Here is a 12,762-nt window from a genome sequence, read left to right as displayed (position 1 = left end):
TTACTTCACAAAAATATAAATAAACGCTTAGTGTATAAGTGATAGTTAATTATTGTATCATTCCCTGATTTGCAGTTGATATATAAATTGAGTTTTACGGTTCGGTTGCTATATCAATAAAAGTTTTATGATTTTTGAAGTAAAACTTTTTTAGGCGCGACTAGAGTGTAAATCCGTACAAATGCAATGGAAGTGCGTTACGGCAGATAAGAGTCGATAAGATAAGAGTCGAGTGCAAATGATTTGTCATTCGCTCTCGGTCGACTGTGATTAGTAGTCGTGTATGTGAATAGAGATCTGTTGTTGTACGCGTAACCGCATCAACGTTGTATGCGTACCGATATCAACAAGGAAATCGGCATAGATAAATAAGCATTTCAAAGTTACATTGTAGTAATCTTGATTTAATGAAAAATGCCTCAATTAGAAGTATATTTTACTCTGCTCCTTGAAAATAATAAAACAAATTAAACATTTGTTCCGTGAACTAAACGCAAGTTTATTGATTAGAAATTATTTCTATATTATTCGTAGTTTCTATAAATCTTTGAAGTTATTAAAATGAAAAATATTTTAGGCAGCACAGATATTACAGCTGTTCAAAGAATGAGATTATATCGCCAGCGAAAAAGTAAAAAAAATACAAGCAGTCAATGAATGTATGTTAATTTTAAGTACATGAAGTTCTAATAATCCACTGTGTGCACGAATATTATAGAATTTATTAATCAGCAATTACTTAATTTTTCTAATGAAGATTTATTTCTAAATGCTAAATACAATGACAAACCGATCATGTCATATTTGAAGTATGACTTTAATTACATTATTGTTGTTAAATATTTTATGTGTATAATGGTTGACACTAATAAATGTGTGTAATGTACGAGTGTTACTATATTACTGATAAACATTATTCAAAATTGTTGAATGATGTATTTATTTTTAGTTGAATGCCATCTAGTACAGTAGCAAACAAGTTTTACTTCAATTGCGTGTGAACCTTACGCGCACTCTTTTTTAAATCATACATTCAGCTGTTATTCAGTGGAAAAATACTGAAACTAATTGAAAGCTTCCAATTTCTTGTGTTTTTTCTTCTTACCAAAGTCATCCACCATCTGCACTCTTTTTCGTCTTCGACTTCTTTCAGTTTTATTTTCCCTCCAATGGCATCTTGTAGAATACTCTGTTTTTCTATTTCATGATAAATAATTTTATTCTATTTTATGATAATTTTTTTCCCAGGTGATGATACACGATCCTGGTGTCTACCCCGAAATGTCGGTAAATTCGGTGATTGTCCAGCCTAACCAGGACGTCATTGTTAAGGTTGAACCGATGGTGGTTGAAAGTACTAATAATGTCAGGTCACTTCCACCAAAACAACGACAGTGCAGTTTTAATGATGAGGTAAAATTAAATACTTTGTTTGCATAGTTTTATTGTCGATCAAAATAATATACATTTTTTAAGACAATGTACTGTTGGTGTTAATACATTTAAGAGATTATCTCCTATGAGATATCTCTCTTTTTTTATTTTTGACATTTTATTTAAGATCGTATGGCCATTTTTTTCTATATTTTTATTTGTAACATACTAGGGTGCATCCTAAAATGCATCCTAAAATTTTTGATTGCGCTACTTGTATTTTTTTCATATTTGAATGCCCATAGCTCAATGCCGTATGTCCAGATTGGGATAATTATTGTTTTATATAAGAGGAGCCAATTAGCCATTACAACTCTTTGAACTTCTTTGATATGCGTTGGCCAGCTTAACTTTCTATCGAGTTCTAGAAATTTTAGCGATGGTGTTAGAGTAAATTTTGGTAGAAATTTTGGAACCATTTAAAAAAAACTCAGAAGTTAAAAACATTGTCATCACTTGATGATGTTAACAGTATCTTCTAATTTAGTTGAAGATTAGTAGTACTAGTACTGCTTTTATATTTTTGGTGAATTTTGAGGTAAAACGTCTTTAGTTTAGATAAAAGGCATCTAAAGTCTATAGGACAATGTATGAAAATATGAATATTTATGTATTATGTTTTTTTCTTTCTGGTTTCTGGTTTAGTATGTACTGATATTTTTGTTTGTTATATTTTCTAGTAATCTTGTAATTTTTTTTAAACATTTTAAATTATTTATTTACAATTTACTTAACGTTTTCAATGATGACACACCTACAGGTCGACACGCACATAATAGATACTTAATTATTTATTGCTATTTCGACTATTTGACTGCAAATAAACATTTCAAAAATATATTTTTACATCGAATAAAAATATAAATGATATTAAAATATTAGGTTATCAAATATCTCCCTTCTGCCTTTTTGTATTATAAACCGAGCAAAAAAGCGGAAGGGAGATATTTGACAACCTAATATTATTTATTTTTCAGCATCCTTTAAAACTAACAAGTGGTTACAATTTTGAAAATTGTGTAACCGAATGTCGAATGTACAAAATGAATGAACTATGTGGATGTGTTCCCTTCACGTATCCTCATATAGGTAATATAATATTATAATATATATATATATATACATATGTATATGTATATATATATGTATGTATATATATATAATTATATTTTCTAGAAATGAAAGATGAATCCAGTTTTGAAGTTTGCACATTGAAAGATTCACCTTGTTTGGCGAAATATGCTCGTGAGTAAAATTTAGTAATAAATTTGTTAATAAAATGTTTAATTGATGCCATAAGCATATTAATTTTTTTTATTATTTTTAATCTGTTTATTTATTCATAAAAAAGTTAATAATGAAATTTTTATAAGTAAAATATAAATTTAAAATAAATAATTTCTTTCGAATTTTACAACTGTTGATATAATTATAATAATATCTGATAATGAAAAAAATAATCGAATTTTTTCACGATTTTCTCATGATTTCGCAGTAGAAAAAAAAGTTTTAATATAGAACCATGTCAGTCATATGTGTGCTACGTAAACAATAGTGTTTGGAAAAAAATGATTTTTATTTATACATTTTTAATTAAATCGTCTAATAAAGTTACCATGGCCCACGGATTATTTTTTCTGAAATTATCGTGGCGTTTAACGTGTTAAATAAAATATATATAGTTAAATTATTTTAAAAATATCGATACATAATTTATACACTTTTTGGCTATTCGAATCTTCACACATATATTTGACAAAAAAATCTAATTAAATTTTGAATTATGATAGTGAATATATTGTAGAACCCTGTTAAGACGATTTCACCCAATATAATTTTCCGTATAATACGCCACTTTACTTTGAAACACTTTGTTTCTATGTAGCAAAATGCGACTTATTGCTTAAGACGCGTTTTTGATCCGGTTCCTGAGAAATTCAAATGAAGTTTTACTGTATCATTATTAAGATTATTTAAATTTGGATATTAAAATTTAGAGTAATTTGCAGTTGAAATACGGACTTTAGTATTTCCATAATTTGCAATATAACATACTCTAAAGTAAAAGGAAAAACTACCCCTACATATTTAACCTTGAAACATTTATGATGACCGATTTTGATTGTTGGAATTAACCTGAGATGAGAGTACTGATTTTTGAAAATTTTCACAAGAAAGCAAATTTAAGTATTTGATTTTATTTTTAATTTAGTCTACCCATACATTAGTGGTTAGAGCTATAAGATTTCAATCAGAAGCTCAAGGTTCGAACTTCAAGCAAAGTAATATAGATAGCAATATGTTTCCAAGCGAAAATTGTTCTCTTCTGGAATTTCTGGACCAAAAACAAATTCAACTACAAATTAATCAAAATTTCAATATCCAAATAAACCTACGGTTTTGTCAAGTGATGTGTTGATTAAGATTTTTTATTCATGTAATATTTTATTATTTTATTTTATTTTATAGATGTTTTAAACAGTCTACAACCTGCCAACGTCAGTCGTTTTTTCTGGGGCTTAGAAACAGAAAAATATATAGGAATGCAGTGCGATTGTTATCCGGCTTGCTCCGACAGGTAATATAACAATTAATAATTTTCTTTAAAATATAATAAATTTTAGAGATAATAATTATTATTATTAATATTTTTCTAGATATTATTCTGTGGGTGTGGACAAAGCCGAAGCTCCTGCAGCAGGTTGGAGCAGAGTTACAGCCATGGCCACAGATGTTATTAAAGGAAATGTTAAGTATGTGATAATTTTACAATTGAATTGATTTTTATTGACAAAAAATGACAACTAGAAAGTTATCATTTTAAATTATTTAAATCAAAGAATAAGTTTTTTGTCCTGCTTTGTGGACACTCACAGAAACATAAGTGTTATTCTTATAGTTACTTAGGGCACATTCGGGGTAATTGTTTTTAATTTATGTAAATCAAATTATTTTATTATATCTTACGATTAGCAAATATTTATTTATTTATTTATTTACTAGAATGCCTTGTTATGAGGTGCTACTCAGGCAAATTCTTTATACTTATCATAACAAAGATGCAAAAATAATAGTTGTTCGAAAGCCATTTTATTGTGATTTAAAATTGAAGAACATTTACCTTGAATTGAAACGGCTTTTTGGAAAACTATTTAAAAAAAATATACAAAGATTTAAAATGATACTAACAATTAGTTATGCTTAAGATACTTGGTAAATTATTTCATCTTACCATGAGCCAGTAGTATCTTTAAGAGAGAAGAGTTGTCCGAAAATAAGCCTAAGTTTTTTTGCAAAATCATGAAGAATTTTTTTTCACTATTTCTGAAAAGTTTATGAATGTTAGATGAAATTCTTAGAAACAATCAGTTGAAAGTTTGGTCACAATTTTAAAAGTTGCTGAATCTCTGCAAGAACACAATTGTTATTAAATTGATTATTTATATATATATATATATATATATATACATATATATATATATATATATATATATATATATATTGGAAAGTTTTTGTAGCCTGCTTTTAAGTAAAATATCACTTACAACTATTTTTTCTTGAAGTTCTTCATATTTCATAGCTTGAGTATTCATTAGTAAATTATTAGAAACTTCAGGAAAAAAGTTTGTTCGAAAATAATTCTAATTCAAGCTTGAAGTTTAGTCATTTGTATGAAATTTATTAAAGAGCTAGTTGTCTTTTATAGTTTACTTTTATTTAATATTTTTTTCAAACTATTTTAGCCTGGAAGATATGAGCAATACGAGCAAAGTGACTGTTTGTTTTAAAGAAACCACTTTTTTGAAATATCGCAGGGACGCCCTTATGACCTGGGATGCTTTATTTGGTAAGTTTTAATTTTAATAATAATCATTAATTTTAAATGACACCTATATTCAATAAAACTACATCTGAAAACATATTTGGTATAAAAAAGAATTTTTTGGAACATAAAAATGCATTTCAAAAAATTTAGTTCACAAATTTATATTAACAAAAATATGGGCAGGTTTGTACAAACTGCAGTATTTTTCTTTGGTAACTAATAACATATTTTTTTATATTTATTATAAATACATCTGTAATTCTATCGTTTACAATTGTTATCAATTTCAATATTATATAATAAATTTTCATTATTTTTTATTAAATTTTCCTTACAAGCTGCTTTCGGAGGAATTCTCGGTCTTTGTATAGGAGGTTCTATAATAAGTGTAGCCGAATTAGTTTATTACTATACAATATATTTATTTAACGAATGCACTAATTTCAATCAGAAAAAAGATGAGGATAAAAATAATTTTGAAAAATTGGATGCAAATTTGCTCAGAAATATTAGAAGAAGACATAACGTTATGGCCATGACTCATGTTTACGAATATTAAAATAATAATAGAAATAATAGAAATAATATATATATATATGTATATATATATATATATATATATATATATTATAAAATTCTTCAGTAATGATTTGATACTTCTCCTGAACGGTTAATCGGATTTTGATGATTCTTTTTAGAGTTTGTCAAAAGATTTTTTTAAAATTTAATGAACGATAAAAATGGCAAAAATTACATTACAATTTCGATAAAACTTTTTGTGTTTGTAAAAAAATTGTGAAAAAAATCTCATCGTTGTTTGAACTTATATACATTAAAAAAATACATTGATTTTCACAAGTAAAAAATTTATTAATTTTGATAAATGAGTTATAGAAATGTTGATAAATGTTTTACCAAAGTCTAAAATTCTTCAAAAATTTATTCTACAATCTCTATTTTTTGGATATTTTTCTAGTCTTCATTTAGTTGAACTAAAATTAAATTTGAAACTAAAATAAGTAGTCTCATCATAGTCTAAAATTCTTCAAAAATTTATTCTAAAATCTCTACTTTTTGGATATTTTCTAATCTTCATTTAGTTAAACTAAAATTAAATTTGAAACTAAAATAACGAAAAATAAAGTTTGCAAAATTATAAGACTATTTGAAATTCTTTTATAATAGAAGAAAATATTACAAAATTAATTAATTCTAAATGCAACTTTCTATAAAAGATGTCTTCAAATTTTCTCTAAATTTAAATGTGACTTCATATAGCTAACTCCTTCAAATTTTCTCATTTTTGAGGCTTTTTGAGCACATACAATATCCTAAATAATATTTGATTTCACCTAAAATATATTATATAAATATTTCTTTCTTTTTATGAAATTAGGAATATTATTTTAAATCTAAACAATTTTTTTGTATAAATCATTTTTATTACAAATGCGTACAATGAAAATATTGGCGTGATAAATTATATATATCATAAATTACGTATATCATATTATTATATTTATGTTTAGATAATATATTTATCAAATAACTATACATATTTTAAATCAAATGTTATTAAAACTATTTGTTCACATAATTTTCATACAACTTTTTCATATCTAAAGAAGTTTAAGTCAAATATTCATTTTGTTAGAAATAAATTTTGGTCTGCCAGAAATAAGACATATATTTTTCTACAAAGAATTTTAACATTTATATATATAAATTTATAATAAGTCTCACTCTTAAATTTCGAACTTTGAACATAGTTTTCAACCTAATAAAATAATATTTTCCAAAATTCTCAAAAATTTTTTCATGTATAATTAATTTTATAGTAAACAGAATTCATTTTTAAAAATTATTACACACAAAAGTTACTTTTAGTCATTTTTAACTATAAACTATACTTCTGAAAATTGGTTATTGAATTTCATAAACCTTAATTGAAAAAACAATCACCTTAAAAGAAATAATTTGAGCAACATTTTTTTTATTCTGAAAGTTTTGTTTAATTTTTTAAAAATATTTTAAATTACCTTGCAAGATAAAACAATAAATACTTTTTTCTGTTTTAAGTAAATTTTAACATATATTTTTTATTTAGATTAAAAAAAATTTTTTTTTGATATACAAAAATAACTCCTGGCTCTTTAAAATTATTTCAAACTTTGAGACTTCGTTTTCGATTTTCTAATTCTTTTAATTTTTTCTAATTTTTTAGGTTAGCACATACAATATCTTAAATAATATTTGATCTCGCCTACTTAAACTAATTTATTTATCTTTATAATATTTTAAAAATTAAGAATATTCTATGTTTATCATAATGACCCATAATATATTTACAATTATCAAATGCACCATCCGGCAAACCATCGCCCAATTGTAATATTTAAAATACTTAAAATATTATAATACTTGCTGATATTAAAATTAAAAATGACAAATTAAAATTTATGTTTGAGACATTTTTAAAGTGTCATTTTAAATTTCAAGAAACTTAATACTAACTATTAAATAATTGATATATTTAAATGATAAGAACTCGTACAAAAATTAGAGGCAAGGACGAGGCTACTTTATTTATTTCAATATAAATATTTATTTATATTAAATATTATTAAAATTAATTATATTATACCTAAAATATAAATATAGGAATTAATTGATACTAATAATATTTATCACAACTTAACTCTGATAAATATGAAAAAATTACTAAGTATTTTAGCAGGCTTTTGTCAGTTTTTGTATATCTTATTTATAAAATTCTTTTGTAATAATAATCTTCTTAAACGATTATTCGGATTTTGATAAATCTTTCAGAAGTTTGTTAAGGGATTTTTTTTAGTATTTTTTGATTTATAAAAATATAGTTAGATTGTAGAAATAATTGGAAAAAATAAGAAAAAAAAAACGCTTATCATTGTTTGACATTGAAAATATTTGAGGCATTGTTTGACATTAAAACAAATGAAGACAAAAAAAATTACTTATTTATAAGTTTTATATTTTCATATTTTTGCCATCGAATATGGAATATTTACTCAAGTCAATCGAGCGTTTCGGGTCTGAATTTTTTTACTGTGCTCCAATTTGTATGAAATTTTCAAATTAGGTTTATCTTACTCTCAAGTTCAGAAGTGAAAACAAATTAGACTTTTTTGCCATTTTCCGGGAGGATGACATCTCTCTCAGTGATGTAATTTCATTTTTTTTGGAAAATAACTAATTGGTAAATATCAGTATAGGTTATTAATAAAAAATATAACTTTTGAATTGTAAACATAAGTACAAGGCAACGTCTGTCGGGTCATCTAGTATATATATATATATATATATATATATATATATATATTTAAACTTTCTAGTTTGAAAAAGTGACGGAACACAAAAATTATGTAAGATACAATGGTTTATAAAATATATATATTTTTTTAATATCTAACTTTTTAATACATTTTAATATGAATTTCAATTTGAACTTCAATAAAAGCATCATTGTATAAATAAAATATTTTAAAAATATCTTTTGCTTTTGGAGAAGTATTTAAACAAAAATTACGTTGAAAATTGAAACTAGTGCCTTACTCAATGAAATTTTAAATTATAATGAAAGAAAAGTGTATAAAAAGTAATAAACAAAAAATTTTAATATTTAAAAGAAGAAAAGAATCTTAAACTTTTTTGTTCTGTATTTTCTGTTTTTTTTTATTATTGTTTTTTATTTTAATTTAAAACTTTATTAAATAAAGACAATAGTTCAAATTTTAAAAATGATTTTTGTTCGGACAGCAAAAGATATTTTGTTTCCCGAACAAGAATTTTTTTAAAAACCAGCTTTTACAATTTCTACCTTTATTTAATAAAGTTTATTAAAATTTTAGGCAAGTTTAATAGAGTTTATTAAATAAAGACCATAGTTTAAATTTTAAAAGTGATTTTTGTTCGAAAAACAAAAGATATTTTTAAAATATTTTATTTATAAGTTTATAAAAATATTTTTATACCTTTCTATTAAATCTTTTAAAAACCTGCTTTTACGATTTTTACCTTTTAAAATAGTTTTTACTTCAAAATTTGAATTTACCTATCAATTTTACTAATCAATTTAAAGCTATAAAAATATTCACTCAAACATTGAAATAATTACGTAAAAATCTACTGTAGAATTTTTAGCTTTGGGGCGTCTATTGGGGGTTGACAAAAAATCACGAAATATTACGCGGAGGAGGGAGGGGTATAGTAAGATATCACGTGTATTTATATTTTACTTTATATTTAAAAAAAATCCAAATATTTTCAAAAAAAAAAATTAAAAAATCACAAATTTTTCTTGTACTCGTCATATTTGATGGTAGTGGGGGGGGGAGTAATTCTGATTACTTCTAATTATCACCAAGGGGGTCCAAAAATCCTTACAAACAATTGATCACGTGACTAATGGATGCCCCTTAAAAATTCAGTGTAGTAATTACTAACATTCAACATACTTTTAGTCATAAACTTTATACAAATTTTCAGAAACGTCAAATATTTTGAAAAAAAAAAACACGAAATATTAAGTGGGGGGGAGGGAGGGCTATAGTGAGATATCAGTGTATTTATTTTTTACCTCATTTTTAAAACAAATCCAAACATTTAAAAAAAAAAAAATTACAATTTTTTCTTTTACCTAAAAATACACGTCATATTTGGAGGCGGAGGGGGGGGGTTAGTTTTGAATATCATTACTTATCACTAAGAAGTCCAAAAATCCTTAAAAAATCGATCACGTGATTAATGGGCGCCCCCTTTGAAAATTCTCTATAATAATTCCTGGAATTTAACATACTTTTATTCATGAAAAAATTAAAATAAAAATCAAATTAAAATTTTTGAAAAAAAATTACCAGATATTAGTTGGGGGTGGAAGGGTAATAGTAAGATATCACGTGTACCTGATTTTTTAAAAATCAATCCAAGTATTTTCAAAAAAAAAAAAAAAAAATTTACCTAAAAATACACGTCATATTTGGTGGAGTAAAGGGGAAGGGGGGTAATGTTGAATATTAACACTTATCACCAAGAGGGAGAAGGGGTTCAAAAATCCTTAAAAAATTGATCACGTGATAATGGACGCCCCATTTACTAATAAGATATAAATAAAATATAGATATAGACGTTGTCAGCAACCTCAAAATAATTACTAAAATTTAACATACTTTTATTCCAAACTTCACAGTCTAAGCGCCACTCTGGTACAAGTGTTTACCCAAGTGCGTTTAGTCTGTGCTGGAGCCTTTTCCAATTTTGTGAAAACTATTGAAAAATGTCGCACAGACTTATTTGCAAATGCGTTTAGACTGTGACTATAAGGAGCAGTTTTTCAATTTTGTGTAAATTATTTTGTGGCAACTATTTTTTTGAAATTGAATTCGAAATGAAATGACGATTGTTAATGTTCTATAGTTGATATAGACGTTGTCAGCAAACTCAAAATAATTACTAACATTTAACATACTTTTATTCCTAAACTTCACAGTCTAAGCGCCACTCTGGTACAAATGTTTACCCAAGTGCGTTTAGACTGTTTATGTATTGGAGCACTTTCCAATTTTGTGAAAACTACTATTGAAAAATGTGAAAATGCCGCCAAGCTAAGCACAGTATAAGGGAAAATGTCGCGCAGAATTATTTGCAAATGCGTTTAGACTGTGACTATACGGGAGAAACTACAAATATTTGATCACAAACCATTCATCAAAATATTTAATCTATTACACTTACTAAATTAAAGCTACAAAAACATCCTCACACACACACTTAGCTCTTTTTTTTTAGTCAATCTGTCCCTTATGATTCATATACCCGTTGCCTCCGCTCTCGCCTCCGTACCGTTTTTCCTGTTCCTCCTCCACCAGCTCCTGATTTGCTCCTTAGTTTGGCGCAGGCCACCAGGAGGCAGGCCGTCACTGCTCCGAAGCAGGCGCAGAGAGACGCCAGGGCTGCACTCAGGACCGACGTCCTTACACATGTCTGGTTGGGGGCTGGAGTCGAAGAATTCGACCCTGGTAATAGAAATAGAGATAAATAATTTTGAATATTTTATATTAATGAGTTTTAACTAATTTGTTTTTTTTGCAGATTGTGGTTACCCACCATCTCTGGTGCCCTGGTCGTCATCAGTTTCTCCTTCGCCTTCTTGGAGGACTCGAAGTGCTTGGAAAAGGCTGATGTTTTCTGATAATTTATTACTATTGTCCTTGCTGGTGCTACCATCACTACTTCCATCGGCCAATGGTGATTGTCCTTGGTCAGAAGTTGGTGGTATGGAGGTCGTGGAACCGATCAGGGAACGTTTTTGCAGAATTTTTGTGTTTCTCCAATGACAGGGCTGAGTCTAAGGGATATAAAGGTCAGTGATATATTTATAATATATATATATATATATATATATATATATACATATATATATATATATATATATATATTTATATATATGTATATATATATGTATATATATATTTATATATACTAGCTGGATTTATAATTTTAAATAATACTACTGGGCTTATACAAACTTTTCAAATTTCTGCGAGGAGAGATAGAAAATGAATTAAGTATTTCTTCTTTGACCTGCTTTTTGAAAAGTTTCAAGTAACATTCGATGAATTAAAGTAAATTTAATAAAAAGTATATATGTAGAGCAGGGCGAGGCACACAAAGGTCCAATTAGACTTTGAGAAAATATAAACTATATTGTAAAAACCATAACAATTATATAACAACAAATAGCAAATTATCTGACGAACAATTATCTGACGAACAATTATCTGACTACGTTCAGTAAACTATCAGCTACTTCATCATTGTAGAAATGTGCTTTTTGGATGTCTTTCAAAAATTCGTTATATAGACTTTTTACCCCATAGACGGGGTTTAATGTCTTATTTTAATTTTAAAGGTATTTTACATAATAATTACATTTTTAACCAATACTAAAAAACTACCAACAGAAGAAAATACTTTTATTATGGATTTTCTAAGACTACCGTTTATCTCCTGATAGCAAAGTCATGAGAATCAAGGTTATAGCTGGTTATACATCTTTTTCCCTCTACTTTCAAATATTGCTGTTAAAGAATGCCTAACTTTACTGGTTTTTGACGACATCGGTGGTGGACCTTTTTAACCCTGGACCTTCATATATTACTATCTATTCTTCGACAAATTCTGGGAAATTATAACAGGGAAAATATTATTCGACAAAATGCCCCTTTGATCGATACCAAATTTAGATTCTGTATTTAAAAAACATAAATAACAAATAATATAACCTTGAAAATGTTTTATAAATACCAATGAGTATATAATTATATAAATGAGATCTTTCAGGGCACCGTGTTTGAGAAAAATATGCCAAAAAGTGCATTTTCATATTACCATTTCAAAAAGTTGACATTTTGAGTTTCTAGTAACACTTGCGATCAGTTTAATAACGTTTTTGTGTATAAATA

The sequence above is a fragment of the Ctenocephalides felis genome, unplaced genomic scaffold (genome assembly GCF_003426905.1).
Source record: "Ctenocephalides felis isolate EL2017-DRISC unplaced genomic scaffold, ASM342690v1 CF-g0.4_SCAFFOLD_03573, whole genome shotgun sequence".
NCBI lineage: Eukaryota > Metazoa > Arthropoda > Insecta > Siphonaptera > Pulicidae > Ctenocephalides > Ctenocephalides felis.
The sequence above is the reverse complement of the archived record's forward strand: the minus strand, read 5'-3'. Positions refer to the sequence as shown.